The sequence below is a fragment of the Cervus canadensis genome, chromosome 19 (genome assembly GCF_019320065.1).
Source record: "Cervus canadensis isolate Bull #8, Minnesota chromosome 19, ASM1932006v1, whole genome shotgun sequence".
Taxonomy (NCBI): Eukaryota; Metazoa; Chordata; class Mammalia; order Artiodactyla; family Cervidae; genus Cervus; species Cervus canadensis.
Window position 1 is genome coordinate 46,043,261 of NC_057404.1, and position 15,919 is coordinate 46,059,179.

Genomic DNA, 15,919 nt, shown 5'->3' on the forward strand with positions numbered 1-15,919 from the left:
AGCACAGCACTCGATAGGCTTACTTGTTTGTCTTCTGTAAAATTCAAAATAGTTCTAAGAATGTTGCTAGGATTAGAATGCCTATAATGGGCCAATGCTAGGAATGATAGCTATTTCTGAATATTTGACCACAGTAATATCTCTCCCTTTGTCTGATAGTGTCTGTCCCGTTGAAGCTGGGTAAAGAAAAGAATTCATTTGTTCAATAAATACTTACTGAATGATTTCTGTGTGCCAGGCGCTCATTTCAGTGTCGTGAATGCAGTGAACAAAGTAAAACCTCTGTTTTCATGGAGATTTCTTTTAAAAGCCCCAAACATCCTCAGCAAACAAGGGGGAGAAAGGAGGCGCAGAGAACTGACTTGCTCTCAGATGTCTCTGGGGAAAGCTCCTTCAAAATGGCAGACAGACACAAGATGCAAAGGATAGAGATGGAACCTGATTTGGAAAATAGGAGAAAGCCATCGTATAATGCTTTAGTTTTAACCACTGCAAAATAGAGAAGCTTATTAAAATAATAAACCCCAAAACCATGTGCCAGGGTGATTTGACCTAGGCTTAGGAAAGAAGGATTACTTTTCAAATATACCATTTTAAGTCATTTTTTTTCAGGTTTACAAATTCTGCCCCAATTCTGCCTTCACGGCCCCCTCCCAGCCTCGGTCTAACGCAGCTTTCCAGATTATCTCTATGCATAGTATGAATTCATATTTGCCCCATTCGTAAAATAGAAGATAGCAAACTACACTTCTGAGCAATGTATTTTTTTTTCTCCTTATATATGTAGGAGGGTTTAGCAAATCAGTACAAAGAGGGCATCCTCCTACTTTTTTTTTTTCCCCCTCATCACAGAGTAGTCCATTGTATGGATGTACCGCAATTTAAATAGTGACCTATTGATGGAGATTTGGGTTGTAGCCAGTCCTTGCTCTTAAACAATGCCACAACAAATAACTTTGTGTGTAGGTTATTCTACATGTACACAATTATACGTGTATAAATTTGCAAAGTAGAATTGCAGATCATAAAGGATGTGTGTAATTTTGATAGCTGTCTTGTCAAATTGCCTCCAGAGAAGGTTTATCTTATTCTCAAACCCTGCTAGAAATTTGTGAGGCTAGCTGTTATTTAGGTCTGGATTGTCAGTCTGATAAGTTAAATGGTTTCTCAGAGTTTCAGTTTAGGAATACTATTCTTTCAGAAATTTCAGTGGTATATTTTTTAAAAAGAAAGTGCTCAGAAATGTAAACAAGGCTAGAATTCAGCTCTTTTTATTGTACAAAAAAAGACACTAAAGGCCATCTTAGATCTTCTATTATGTAAGGTAAGTTTGTTCTTGTTGAAAATGCTACCTTTTAAATACTGAAAATAATACAAGGTAAAAGTGCTTCTAGGCTCGAGATATACCTAGGTGACCTGCCATGAGTAAGACCTTTCTTACATAGTTTGGTCCTGTATGATAGTTGATTGAACTAGGACAGTGTACAAAGATGAGCTAACACAGCATGCCTGAGACTGCCCTTCTTAGAAACAGTGCTTGCAAGGTTAGCCCTTGACGGGTGGCACATGGTAACGTAGATTGGAGGGGGTTCCCACCACTTCCTGGTGAGAATGGCTCACCGGGCCTGAACTGTTTGTGCAAACGGTATTGGTTTCTGTTGAATACCTGCTTGCATTCCGGGAGTATAGAATTTAGGTATGTGCCTCGCAGAAGTTTCCTACGTGGCCAGTCCCAATAAAAACCCCAGACACTGAGTCACTAATGAGCTTCTCTGGTAGACGGTATTTCACAGGTGTTGTCACAACTCCTTGCTGGAAATTAAACACCACCTGTGTGATCCTACTGGGAAAAGGCCCTTGGAAGCTTGCTCCTGGTCGTCTCTAGACTTTACCCCACATACCTTTCTCCTTAGCTGATTTTGCTTTGTATCCCTTTGCTGTAACAAACAGCCATGAGTACGACTGTATACTGGGTCCTGTGAGTCCTAGTGAATCATCAAACTGGGAGTCTTGGGGACCCTGCCCCAAACAGCTTGGAAAGACTAACATTCTCTGTCTGTATTGGTATTAGTGGTGAGTGACACAGATATTTTTAGCATGCAGTGAATTGACTTTGATATTGTGTCTTGACATATAGTCTGTGTTCTATTGTAAAGTGTGTAATGCTTTAGATTTCTGTGATTTAGCATTTATATCTAACAAATGGAGGCAACAAGATGGGTGCTGGGAATGGAGAGTTTTATGTTTAATGGATGAGTCCACAGCTGGTTATTTGGTCTTCCCAGTGCCTATACTTAGGCTTAAAAACTTCCTGCTTTAACTTTCTGTACTTTGGTTATTAGGTAAATGGACTTACTCAAATTCCTTTGGCTTCATAGCCACAGAATTTTAGCCAGACAGTGTCATCCCTAAATATACTCTGATTCTGAAGCTTAACTGCAAATCAGTAGTCCTAGAAGCATCACTTAGGACAGCAGATCTTTGCCCAAATAGGACATAAGGCCTAAAGATGGAAATAAAGCTTTTATTTGCTTTATTCTATTATATTAGCATTGTATTATATTAGCATGCTGTTTTTGTATTATATTAACATCCTGTTTAAAATTTTTCGAATGGAAAACTGATAAAAAGTGTTAAACATAAGATTTGTGTCTTTAAACTACTTAAAAAAAGAAGTTAGATGGCTTCTGAAGGATGAAAAGGACAAAACAAAAGGCCACACAGTATCTGATATGTGTGCATGTGTGTGGCTTTTTCAAAACCACTTTCCCCCTTTGAATATTTCATGCGTAGCAATGACTAGGAAGAAAGGTGGTTCCATAAAGTATTAGGGAACTAGTAATAACCAGTGGAGAAATGTCATGAAATGCAAACCCAGGGTGTTTTATTCTAGAGTTTAGGCTCCTACAGTGACCTAGGCATGGGTGCTAATTTATGCTTAAAGACAAAGCTCAGAGAGGTGACCTAAGGCTGCCAGTGACATTGATTTATATTCATGGTGGTGTTTGAGGGTGAACCTCTTCAGTCCTAAAGCTACTTGTGTTGTGGTACCACTTCTTTCAGGTTAAAAAGACAGATATGTGTAAAGGTGTAATAGTGTTTCTGACCTGGAATGTGGCCCACCAAATGAGTCAACCCTCTGGTTGCCTGAAAAAAATTCCTTCTTGACTCTGAGGTCAGAATTAGTGACTCAGGGCTGTTTAGGAATGTGTTATATCAAGTATGAATTCATGAGAGAATTTTTATGGGGATGGCAGGTAAGTTCCATGACAGCCTATAATTCCAGTTCACTTGTATGTGTTAGAATCCTGTAATTGCTTTCTCTGTTAAAGCTTTTCTTCAGAACTCAGTAGAAGAAATAAAGCAGGCTGTATTTCAGCTGCGAGGGATCTGTTGAATCTGTGCACAGACTTAAAAAGAATTGAAAGTGCCTCTCCCCCTTCCCCATGACATGAGAAAGAGCAGTGTCAAGGTTAAACATGAAATCAACAGTCCAGTGCTAGGAGGAGTTTGCACTGAATAAATATCTGTCCTGCGTCTGACTGTACCTGTGCCTGAGTCACCTTCCTCCTGCCAAATGCAAACAGGTTACCAGGCAACAGGAGTGATTCAGACCCTCTAAACACTTCACCCCAGTGAAATGTCCATCGGCCAGATTTCCAGGAAGTGTCCCTCTTGTAGGTCACTGGGGAGCTCGACAGACATTCACACAGGCACTGAAGGTACCAGATGACCCGGAGCTGGGAGCTGTGTTAGACAGTGGGGCCTGCTAACATCTGGGAGGACGCACCTCCTAGGGCAAACACACTGTTATCTGTTAATACTGGTAACTGTGGGGAGAAAACATGGAGGAAGAAAAGGTGAAATCTCCCCAGAAGGACTCATGCGGAAGCATATCCACTGCTCTTAGGGGAAAAAAAAGCCAGCACATTCTAAATTGTAAAAACAGATCTAGATCTCAGAAAATCTAGCAGCGTGGCTAAAATTGCCTGGAATAAAATCCCACCTCTCACCACTTGCTTGATTTCTGGGTTTCACTTCCTCATGCCTCCCATGGAGGTGATAATGATACCTACTCCACAAGTGGTTGTGCATATTAACAAGCTAATATTGGGGAAGCTCCAATCACATCCTCCACCCTCCAGGCAACTCCCTAAGTAAGTGGTGGGGCATGGTGGGGTGAGAGTGGGGAAAGGTAGAACTGTGTAGGAATGAAGGAACACCCAACGATAGGTGAGGACTTTTTAGGGATTTATCTATTCTTTTATCATGTTGAGAACTGCAATTATAGACACTGTAGCCCCATTTAAGAAAGCTCTCCAAGGGTTTTCAGCATTTCTTACTTAGGAAATTATTTATATATCAAAAAACTACTGCAGGATTAGGCGGGTGCAGGGGGATATAATCATGGAGATTGGTTGGGAGTTTCCAGGGTATCTGAACCTATGTGTGATTTTGCTTTACTATTTTTTTATACCTTATGTTTTATCCTCCTCTTTATGTAAGATACACTATAATTAAAAATCCAGGGAACTTCCCTGACATTCCAGTGGTTAAGACTCTGCCCTTCCAATGCAGAGGGCATGAGTTCGATCCCTGGTCGGGAAGCTAAGATCTCCCATGGCCTTGTAGCACAGCCAAAAAATTAAATAAAAATAAAAATGTAGTCACACAGGGATTTCCATTGTGGTTCAGTGGCTAAGACTCCACTCTCCCAATGCAGGGACCCAGGTTCAATCGCTGTTCAAAGAATTAGAGCCCACATGCCACAGCTAAGATTTTGCATGCAACAACTAAAGATCCCGCAAGCCATAGCTAAACTACCCCACATGCTGCAGTGAAAATTCAAGATCCTGCATGTCGCAACTAAGACCAGGAGCAGCCAAATAAATAAACAAATGTTTTTGTAAAGATGCAGTCATACAAAGTAAAGCATTCTAAGTTGGGTGAAATTTTGGGGTCTTGTATCCCCTATGGAAATTATAATTATGCAGACATGTTGTTGAGTCCATTAGAAAAAGAAAGGTGCCTATGGTACTGTGGAGAAGGCTGCAACAGGGCTGGAGTCTCTCAGTGTGTGAGATGACACGTTCATTCACAGCCATTCTAGTGCCTCTGAACACCAGGCACCTGGCCGGTGGCCGGCGACGTTGACGCACATCAGACGTGAACTGTGCTTGCACCTTCTAAGCCAGCAGAGGGGATGCCCTGTGTAGGCTGCAAACTACAAACCCATAGGCTGGATGAAAGAAACGGGAGAAGCATTGGTAAAGCGAGAAAGTCCTGACATCAAATCCCAGTCTGATCTTTTAAGCGTTCTTGAATTTATTTTTTGAGAGGAAAGCAGAATGTTAGCAGATTGGATTGTGTTGCTGTCCAGTGGCCTGCTGGCCCAGCAGTGGTTGGGAGAGAGTTGTGAAATTAGGAGTCATTCTTCTTCCTGAGTTTGCAGTCTGGTTCTGTCAGGTGGAGGAGTTTCCCAGGGAAGGATCCGCTGTGAAGTCAAGAGGAGGAATGAGATTAGAGGAGTGTCTCTCGGGGCTGGCTCAAGAGCTCATCCTCATTGTCCATGGTAGGACATTAGTGTGTGTAAAGTGAAAGTGTTATTCACTCAGTCATGTCTGACTCCGTGTGACCCCCTGGACTGTAGCCCACCAGGCTCCTCTGTCCATGGGATTCTCCAGACAAGAATACTGGAGTGGGTTGCCATGCCCTTCTCCAGGGGATCTTCCTGACCCAGGGATAGAACCCTTGTCTCCTGCACTGCAGACAGATTCTTTACCATCTGAGCCATCAGGGAAGCAACCAAGGTTAGCTTTGGGATCTCTGTAAAAAGTAAGAGAAAAACCCATTTAGCTCTATAAAGTTTCTCACTTTCCCTAAAGCCACACTATACAGTGCTTCATTCACTGAATTTTTCATTGAAGGTAGCTTTATTTTATATGCAGTCTTATACTTTGAATAATTTTCTGAGTGTAGCATGTTGACTTGGGGCAAATGCTTTTAAGTTTGACTTGTTTTAAAGAGAACCAAAGTAATTAATTATTGAAGGATAGTTGATATACAATAATATGACATAAATTACAAGTGTACAGTATAGTGATTCATAATTTTTAAAGGTTACACTCCATTTATAGTTATTATAAAATATTGACTTTATTTTCTCTGTTATACAGTATATCCTTGTAGCTTATTTTATAACTGATATTTTGTTGTTGTTGTTCAGTTGCTAAGTTGTGTCCAACCATTTGCACCCCCATGGACTGCAGGACGCCAGGCTCCTCTGTCCTCCACTATCCCCCAGAATTTGCTCAAACTCACGTCCATTGAGTTGGTGATCCTCTCTAACCATCTAATCCTCTGGTGCCCCCTCCTCCTTTTGCCTTCAGTCTTTACCAGCATCAGGGTCTTTTCCAGTGAGTTGGCTCAGGTGGCCAAACTACTGGAGCATCACCTTCAGTGACAGTCATTCCAGTGAATGTTCAGTGTTGATTTCTTTTAGGATTAATTCCCATTAATTTAGATTCTCAGTCTTTCATCAGGAATGTTTATGTTATTTGATGGAAAACTTTATTAGCCATTATTCATAAAAGGTTACTGAACATACATAACTTCTTTTCAAAAACAGAGGAAGCCATAAATGTCTCAAATGATTCAAATAAATTTTGGAGTTCACTTATTTTGTTTATTTTGTCTATTTGTTGCAAAAATGTCTGCAGTAGGAATTTGTTATCTTGATTACTGAAGTTCTAACTAAATAAATTACCTCACTTTATTGAGGGTGCAGATTTGAGCTTAGTAATTTTCACCTTAGCCAACACATTTCCTTGCCTTCCCTTATGTTCCAATGATTTATTTAATCAAAAGTTAAGGAAACATTGTTTACATGTTTATTTCAAAGCAGCACACTAGCCTTTGGAGGTCTCTGTTTTCATTCTTTCAATGCACTGATCAACTGGTGCAGCTTGGGTAAGGTCACACCTGAAATGCTGGAAACTCCCCCTACGCTGATGACGTGATTCCTGTTGCCTAAAAAGTCCTTCCCCCAGCCCAGTAAATTCAAGGACCGGCTCAAATACTGGTCCAGCTCCCTTTAACACCAAGTCACCTGTAGAAAAGTTAATCATTCCTTCCTCTGTGCTTCTCTGTACTCCTACAACACTAGGTGTTTCCAGTGTAATTAGATGAAGGAAGTCTTTTTTCTCTGCCTCTTTACTTTTTTTTTAATTTTATTTTTTTGCTTTAAAGTTTTTATTTTGAATTGGTGTATAGCCGATTAGCAATGTTGTGGTATTTACAGGTGAACAAGGAAGGGACTCAGCCATATATATACATGTATCCAATCTCCCTCAAACCTCCATCCCAGCAAGACAGGCACATAACATTGAGTAGAGTTCCATGTGCTATACAATAGGTCCTTGTAGAGGAAGGAAACATTTCTTAAAAGCTTACTATATGCTGTGCATCAGAGGCTTTCTTTTTTTTTTTGCGTCAAGGAGTTTATATCATGGGAGTCAGAACATGCTGCCCTAAAATACGGCATGGGTGCTCCGCTGAGTCTGACTCTGTGACCCCGTGGACTGTAGCCCTCCAGGCTCCTCCGTCCATGGGAGTCCCCAGGAAGAACACTGGAGTGGGCTGCCATTCCCTTCTCCAGGGGATCTTCCCACCTCCGGTGGGCTCTTTACCTCTGAGCCACCAGGGAAGCCCTGGGGTCTTCTTTTGCCGCTAGCTCTTTTGTCCCTGCCACTTCCAACAGCTAGATATTTGCCAAACATCTAATTCTCATTTGAAAGCTTCATGATTATTAAATATAATGTTTAAGTAACTCTGTGCATTTTCTTACTACTGAAGTCTTTGCACTAAAGTCTTCTTTGACCTCCAGAACACCATTTATAAGAGGTTTAGTGATTGCACAGGAATATACAGTCAAAAGGTGAAGTAAAAAATGGTGAAATTATCAGATGCAAAGCACCCCAGAGGTAAAGGTTGGTTTCTGTCCTGACAGGCTGTAGTTGTAAGTTGGCATTGGTGTCTCAGTGGGGACTTGAAGAAAGGGTGCACTAGGTTTTGTAACCTCCCTGGATGGTGAGTGCAGTGTTTGACTGTTGATTTCTGCGTCCAGGAACTGTAGCAGGAAAGATTTCTTGGCATATATGTAGGCATGAAGGTGGGAGTAAAAGGAGATTTGGGCTGCTGAAAAATTATATGGAAAGCGGATGTTGCATGGGAAGGGAACATTAAGCATTAAACATTAACAGAAATTAAGCAACTCTGTCTGGAAACAGGATTTAGGGGAAGGGAAAAAAGTGAGTCTCAAAGTGGGTCTGAAAATGAAGGCAGAAGCCAGATTATGAAGGTCCTTTTAAGCAGTGTTACCCGATAGAAGGACACACCAGCATGTAAGAAGCAGTCCAGAGAAAAAAGATAATTAGGGAAAGGTGATCTGACCAGATATTTGTTACTAAGGAAATAAAATTTATTTTGTTTACCTATAATGGCATTAGTTTTTCTTTCTTTCTTTTTTTTTTTTTTAGAGATAGCCTCAAAGAGGCATACTGAAATATTTACAAGTGAAATGATGTTTGGGATTCTTTCCAAAAAAAAAAAAAAAACTCAGGGTAGAGGATAGTTGAAATAGATTTCCCATGATGATCATGGTAACTGATGAGGCTTGCTATACTCTTCTCTCTGCTTTTAATACAAAATTTGAAACATTTCTATTATAAGGTTTTTTTGTTTTTAAGTGAAAATAAGCAATGGGCTTTGGCCAATAGAAGCCATTCAAGGGCTTTAAAGGAGCCAGTAAAGCAGGAAATGGACTGGGAACAAAACCAGGGAGGGAGGGAGTGCTGCGTTAAGTACCTGTTCACTCCTTTTCCCACAGTGACTGTCTGTGGGGCTCAGTTTTGCCTTGTGCAAGATTATTCATGTCTTCTTCGTAGCCTGTTCTCGCTTGTCCACTTCTCTAAATAGCAATACTTTCACTTTTTACCCAGCAGTCCAAAGTACTAGTAGGGCTCTATATAACTAGTATCCAACTCGGCTTTCTTTTTATTTTTTATTTTATTTTTTGGCTGTGCCACACAGCATGCGGAATCTTATTTCCCCAACTAGGGATAGAACCTGGGCCCGCTGCAGTGGAAGTACGGAGTCTTAACCACTGAACCACCAGAGAAGTCCCAGCTTTTATTATTATTAAAAAGTATTTTTTAATGTGTCTTTCTGGTAGATAAATTTAATCCATTAGAAATTTGTTGTGGCTATTGATGTGTTTGGACTCATTCATGCTTTCTATAAGGAAAGGTGTTTGTGAGCTGAACTAAGCTAAAGAGATAAGAGGTAAGATAGATTCAGGATTAAAGTGGATGGGATGTGGGCTGACTGCCTGGGGAGCAGAGGAGGGAATTTGAAGCTGAGAGGATTACTAAGGTTTTATTTATCCTGTAAAAAACCCTCCTGCATGCATGCTCAGTCATGTCTGACTCTTTGTGACCCCATGGACTGTGGCCCGCCAGGCTCCTCCGTCCGTGAGAATTCCCAGGCAAGAATACTGGAGTGGATTGCCATTTCCTTTTCCAGGGGAATCTTTCCAACCCAGAGATCAAACCCAGGGATCAGACCCACGTCCCCTGCATTGCAGGCGGATTATTTACCGCTAAGCCACAGGGAAGGTCCCCCCACCCACAAATGAAATTCACTCATGTCCTTTAAAGATACCCCTCATCAGCCCATCATCCCTTTTGACATTCTTAAGATGTGCCTCGAAAGTATAGAAACATATTAACTGGAATGTCATTTTTACTCTTGTTCAGTACAAGCCTTGGAAACAGGCTCCCACTTTTCTAATATCTTTATTACTGCATATTATGCTACAGGAGATGTTAGAAGAAAAAAACAAAGACAAAACCAAAAAACCTTCAAAATCAGAATATGAAAAACTTCTAGAGTGTTACTTTGCTTCAATTTTTAAAAAATATTTTAGGGCTTCCCTGATAGGTCAATTGGTAAAGAATCTGCCTGCAATGTGGGAGACCCTGGATTGATTCCTGGGTTGGGAAGATCTGCTGGAGAAGGGATAGGCTACCCACTCCAGTATTCTTAGGCTTCCCTGGTAAAGAATCAGCTGGTTCCGCTGGTAAAGAATCCACCTGCAATGGGGGAGACCTGGGTTCAATCCCTGGGTTGAGAAGATCCCCTGGAGAAGAGAAAGGCTACCCAGTCCAGTATTCTGGCCTGGAGAATTCCATGGACTGTACATGGGGTCGCAAAGATTCGGACATGACTGAGCAACTTTCGCTTTCACTTTGATAGCATGTTTTTAAAAGACAATTTCAAATGAATAATCTTTATGTAGAATCATCAATGAAAATTGCATTTAATGGAAATAAGATTAAATATGTAATTACATCTTTTGGTTTCCGGATGCTAATTGAGCATTGAGTTTATAGCGTTTCCTGACTGCTTTTTAGCATGAGGTTTGGGTTTAGAGACAATGCTTTTAATCATCTTGTGTTTTTTCTAAACCTGCTTCACTCTGTAGAAAACAGTCTGACCATAGTTCATTCCCAAGGATAGACCAGTGCTAAACTGAATAGAATGATTTTCTATTCATTACTGATCTGTGGAGCTTGGCATTTAAAAAAGACTTCTACATTAAAAAAAAATTGTTTTCAGTTTTCATCTGTGTACCCTAGACATTTAAAGTTTCTAAGATATATATATGTCTTCCCTCATCTCCCATTTTATGTTCATTATTTGAGTTTTCTTTTGACTTTTACTTCTATCTGATACACGGTTTTACTAAATTTTATATGTGTTTGAGGCTCTTCTCTAATTTATAAAAGTTGTTTTTATTGCTCATTCATCTTTTTAAGTGGCTTCTGGGTAGAAGGGCGGAGGATAGGAGTTACTTAATCAAAAATCTCTTGAGGACAGGAGCCAGCCTTCTGCTATCATCCTGAGCACTTACAGCCGAAATCCACACAGGACAGAAAGCCAGAAATAATTCTCTGTTCTAATTGCCAGCCATTCATCTGCCTCATCTAAGCTTTCAGCAGTGCGGACAACATTTACTATATATCTAACCCTCAAGTATTGCTTACCTTGAGATTGGTCACCGTTTCATTAAATAACTTTATAAGTTTTTTGATATCTGTAGTTTCTCTCCTACTTATTGAAGATGAAATATAATTTCTGCATCAAAACTCAAATTGAGTTCTGAATCCTTATTAGCTATATGACAGCTTCAACTTTTCTGTTCCTACATAATATTTTTGTTTTTAATCTTCCTGTGTTTACAATATCGCATCTTTAACCTTTTCTTCTCAAAAGCCCCATGTGGGTTAAATCTTTCTTTAAAGAGTGTACTGGGGTGGTCAGTTTTTTAAAAGTCTATTATGACCAAGATAACTAGAATACTTTACACATATACACACTATTTTAATCTATTAGAAATGGAAAAGAACTCAAAGGCAAAAATCTACAATTGAGTATGTAGAGGAGCATCTTCAGTGGAATTCCTTTTTAGTTTCAAGAAGTTTTATTTGTACGAGTTTCTAGAAGCTGTTTACTGTGATGAGTCTCAGCAAGTTGGAACATAGGTGTTCTTGATATTCATTTGACTTGATGGGGTACTGATTTTTTTCCCACATAATGAGTATTCATTTAAAAATTTAAAATTGGATATTGCTTCATAAGCTTGGTGATCTTACTTTAAGCATCCCTCTTATTTTATTTCTATTCATAGCACTTGAAATTTTTTTATTGCTGTTGTAGCACAGCATTAGCAGAATTTAACCTCCATGAAAGGAGTGACTTTTAAAAAACTGTTGTGTCCCTACAACAGACCCTAATACAGGGTATGTACTCACTAAATATTGTTGAATTAACAGTTATCTTTGCTCTTAGGCAATAGAAGCAAAATATGCTGCTTACTTATTTTTTCAACACAAAAAGGTAAAAAGTGAAGTAAATGTTCCATATAATATCACCTTTCTAGTAACTACATAGTTTATTTATGCATAGCACAGTTTTCCCCCCACAGTAAAAAATTGTGCTATATATACCATTTTGTAACTTTCTTCACCTAACATTGTATTAGTATGATGGTATTTTATTGTATGGGCTTCCCTGGTGCCTCAGGGGTAAAGAACCCACCTGCCAATGCAGGAGATATGGTTCGATCCCTGGTTTGGGAAGATCCCTGGAGGAGAAAATGGCCCCCTACTCCAGTATTCTTGCTTGGGAGATCCCATGAACAGAGGAGCCTGGTGGGCTACAGTACGTGGGGTTGCAAAGAATCATATATGACTTAGTGACTGAACAGCAACAATTTTATTGTACAAGTAATATTTATAATATAACTAGTCCCATCTTGATGATTTGTGATTTGAGTTGTATAGGTTCAGAATCACTGATCTGCAATTTCAAAATCTAAACTTCTAAAAATAAAAGGTGCTTCGGTCCCTCCTTCCCTCCTCCTCTTGATGACCCAAGTCGGTGTCAATATATCCCTGTGTCTCATTCAGATATATTAATGTTTGAGTATCTGGTGTTTTCCAGATCCAGAACGGTGATCATGGTGAGCCACATGACCTAATATGTGCTCTATGTATGTGCTCGGTCACTCAGTCGTGTCTGACTCTCTGCAGCCCCGTGGACTTGTAGCCCAGCAGGCTCCTCTGTCCGTGAGATTCTCCAGGCAAGAATATGGAGTGGGTTCAGTGGATCTTCCTGACCCAGGGGTCAAACCCAGGTCTCTTGCATTGCAGGTGGATTCTTTATGTCTGAGCCACTGGAGAGGACCACAACAAAGCCAAACTCCACCAAATATCAGGAAAAAGATTTTCAAACGTGCTTATATACACAGGCTTCCTAAAACATTTGTGGTGCCCAAAAATTACCAATGTTCACCCAGAGGGCTTGGAGATTTGCTAAATGGCTGGCTGGTTTTCTTTTGTGAGAGAATGAATGACATCCATTATATGGAAATTTATAAAGCAGTCTTCACGCTTCTTGGGAATAAACCCTGCAGAAGATATCACTCTTTAGTACAGTGAAGTCTCTTTCTGAAAGTTGAACACTAAGTGAAGACTAATTTAATTGTGTGTTTACTTCAAGTTAGGATTGTAACATCCAAAATGTCACTGGTTACCAGGCTTTCTCTACAGCTGCAATACTGCAGACTTGTCCAAAATGCAAACATATACTTTAAAAAAGTCTTTATTTGGCTGTACCAGGATTTAGTTGCGGCATTTAAACTCTTAGTTGCAGCTTGTGGGAACTAGTTCCCTGACCAGGATTCGAACCCGGAACCCCTGCATTGGGAGCACAGAGTCTTAGCCACTCAACCACCAGGGAAGTCCCTAAACATATGCTTTTTATTGCAGTTAATTGAGGCTGAGTGACGACATGAAATAAAGATTTCAGTGGATAAATATTTCTGTGAAAATGACAGCGACAACTATACATGGTTTCCGATACTTTTAGCTGTTAGTATAAAATGACACAGTGGTAATGAAAATATTTCTAAATGTGGATTATCCACAGATGTAGGAAGGAAAAAAATCTCACACTCCTACCACTTGAACAACCATTCTTAATATTTTAGTGTGGTTGTGCTCCGGCTTTTCTACAGATGCATTTTTTGCATACTTGAAATTATACAAAACAAAACACCTTTTTAAAGAACAGAAGCACATTTTCCCTGTTAACTCTGTCAATACTCTTATAGTTAAAATAACCATTAGCATTTTCCTGATTGTTTGTTGTTGTTGTTCAGTTGCTAAGTTGTGTCCAACTCTTTGCGACCCCATGGACTGAAGCACTCCAGGCTTCCTTCCTTCACTATCTCCTGGAGTTTTCTCAAATTCATGTCCATGAGTCAGTGATGCTATCTAACCAACAATAATTAATGTGGAAAATTAGAAAATACAATCCAAAATAAAGAAAAAAATTAAAATCACCCATAAATTCATTAAGCAGTATTAATATATGGTATATTTTCTTCAGACTTTTAAAAATATATATGTAACATACATCTTTACATCGCTGAAATCATATTGTATTTTCCTCATCATTAAAAATCTTAAATATAATATTTATAAACTGAAAATACAGTTGTATTTATTAATAGATATATGGGTGAATACTTCTGTCACAGAAAATTTGGAGAAAGTAGGCAAGTGCCAAAGGAAAAAAAAATAATTGATAAGTCCCACAACCAACAGTAACACCTTACCTTCTTTAGAGTGTATTTATTAACTTGTTTTTTTCAAATGTCATGCATTTAAATTTTTATGAAAATGAAATATGATGCTGTTTTTTAAACAGAAAGTATAATATATTTCAGTCATGTCTGACTTTGCAACCCCATGGACTATAGCCTGCCAGGTTCCTCTGTCCATGGGTTTTTCCAGGCAAGAATATAGGAGTGGGTTACCATTACCTTCTCCAGGGGATCTTCCTGACCTAGGGATTGAACCCCGTCTTCCGCACTGCAGACTTTTTACTGTCTGAGCTACCAGGGAAGCCCTGATGTTTTTCTTGAATCCTTCAAAATAGCTGCTGTAGACATTTAGGTTGCTTTAATGTTTAGCCAAATATATTTTTGGATAATGTTTTTTTCTGTATTTAAAACTGTTCCAAAATAAATTCTCAGTAGTAGTTAATATGTCAAGTAGCGTAAGCATTTTTAAAACTCATGTGCTTAAAAAGAGAGATTTTCATAAAAATTGTACAGTTTATGATCCTTGTATTTTTTATTCTTCTTTCCAATTACAGCTTAAATTACATTTTAATAGGCTTTGTTTCAAGGTAACTTTCCGGTGTTCTTATCCACACGTTACAATAGAGTAGAAACTTGTGTATTTAAATCTGTCAGTGAGACATTCTGTAGGAAATTTTTGTTATTAGTAATTGGGAGACACTTAGTCATAGGAATTCTTTTCTTAGGATTTGTCAGAGGAGGTGTAGAAGATAAGGAAATGAACTCTGGCTATGAGATGGAGCCTCAGAATTTTATCTTCGACTCCTGTTTCCTTTCCTGATCATTCTTCACTCACTGCATGGATAAACCAGCAGAAATCATTCTCCTTTTCTCTTGTCTCTTTCCAAGTTCTTCTAGTGGCTTTTGAGGGTGTATTTTAGGGGTTGGGTTCATCAAATCACCTGCCCTTACTGCAAAGATTGTGGAAATGAAAAGCCGATTTAATATGCAAAGAAAGAAAGATGAAAGCCAAGGCCCTACGTGAAAGCCTTGATTAAATAGATCATCATAATTGAAGGATTTTACATGTCACTTGTAGTGAGTCTGTCTATAATGAATCATATAGCCAGATATAGACACAATATAGATCATATAAATACATGCTAAATGATATATTTTTGTTTATTTGCATATGATAACTAACCATTTCTGCTAAATAGACTATCTGATTGTTTCATATGCTGACTCAATTGTGGTTGTATCTACTATTGCTCAGGGCTTCCCTGTGGCTCAGCTGGTAAAGAATCCGCCTGCAATGTGGGAGACCTGGGTTCGATCCCTGGGTTGGGAAGATCCCCTGGAGAAGGGAAAGGTTACCCACTCCAGTATTCTGGCCTGGAGAATCCCATGGACTGTATAGTCCGTGGGGTCACAAAGAGTCGGACACGACTGAGCGACCTTCACTCACTCACTCCCAGGTGGCTCAGATGGTAAGGAACCTGCCTGCAATGCAGGAGACCCAGGTTAAATCCCCGGGTTGGGAAGATCCCCTGGAGAAGGGAAAGGTTACCCACTCCAGTATTCTGGCCTGGAGAATCCCATGGACTGTATAGTCCGTGGGGTCACAAAGAGTCGGACACGACTGAGCGACCTTCACTCACTCACTCCCAGGTGGCTCAGATGGTAAGGAACCTGCCTGCAATGCAGGAG

The 15,919-nt window shown here is 39.6% G+C and overlaps 1 protein-coding gene and 1 non-coding gene across 3 annotated transcripts in view; one reads left to right on the forward strand and one right to left on the reverse strand.

The window, feature by feature from the left end:
• Positions 1-15,919, forward strand: part of SGMS2 (sphingomyelin synthase 2) — a 91,832-nt gene that overhangs the window by 39,761 nt on the left and 36,152 nt on the right. The gene's annotated exons all lie outside the window — the stretch shown is intronic.
• TRNAG-CCC lies at positions 13,290-13,362 on the reverse strand. Its single transcript has one exon. It is a non-coding gene; the product is annotated as a tRNA-Gly (tRNA).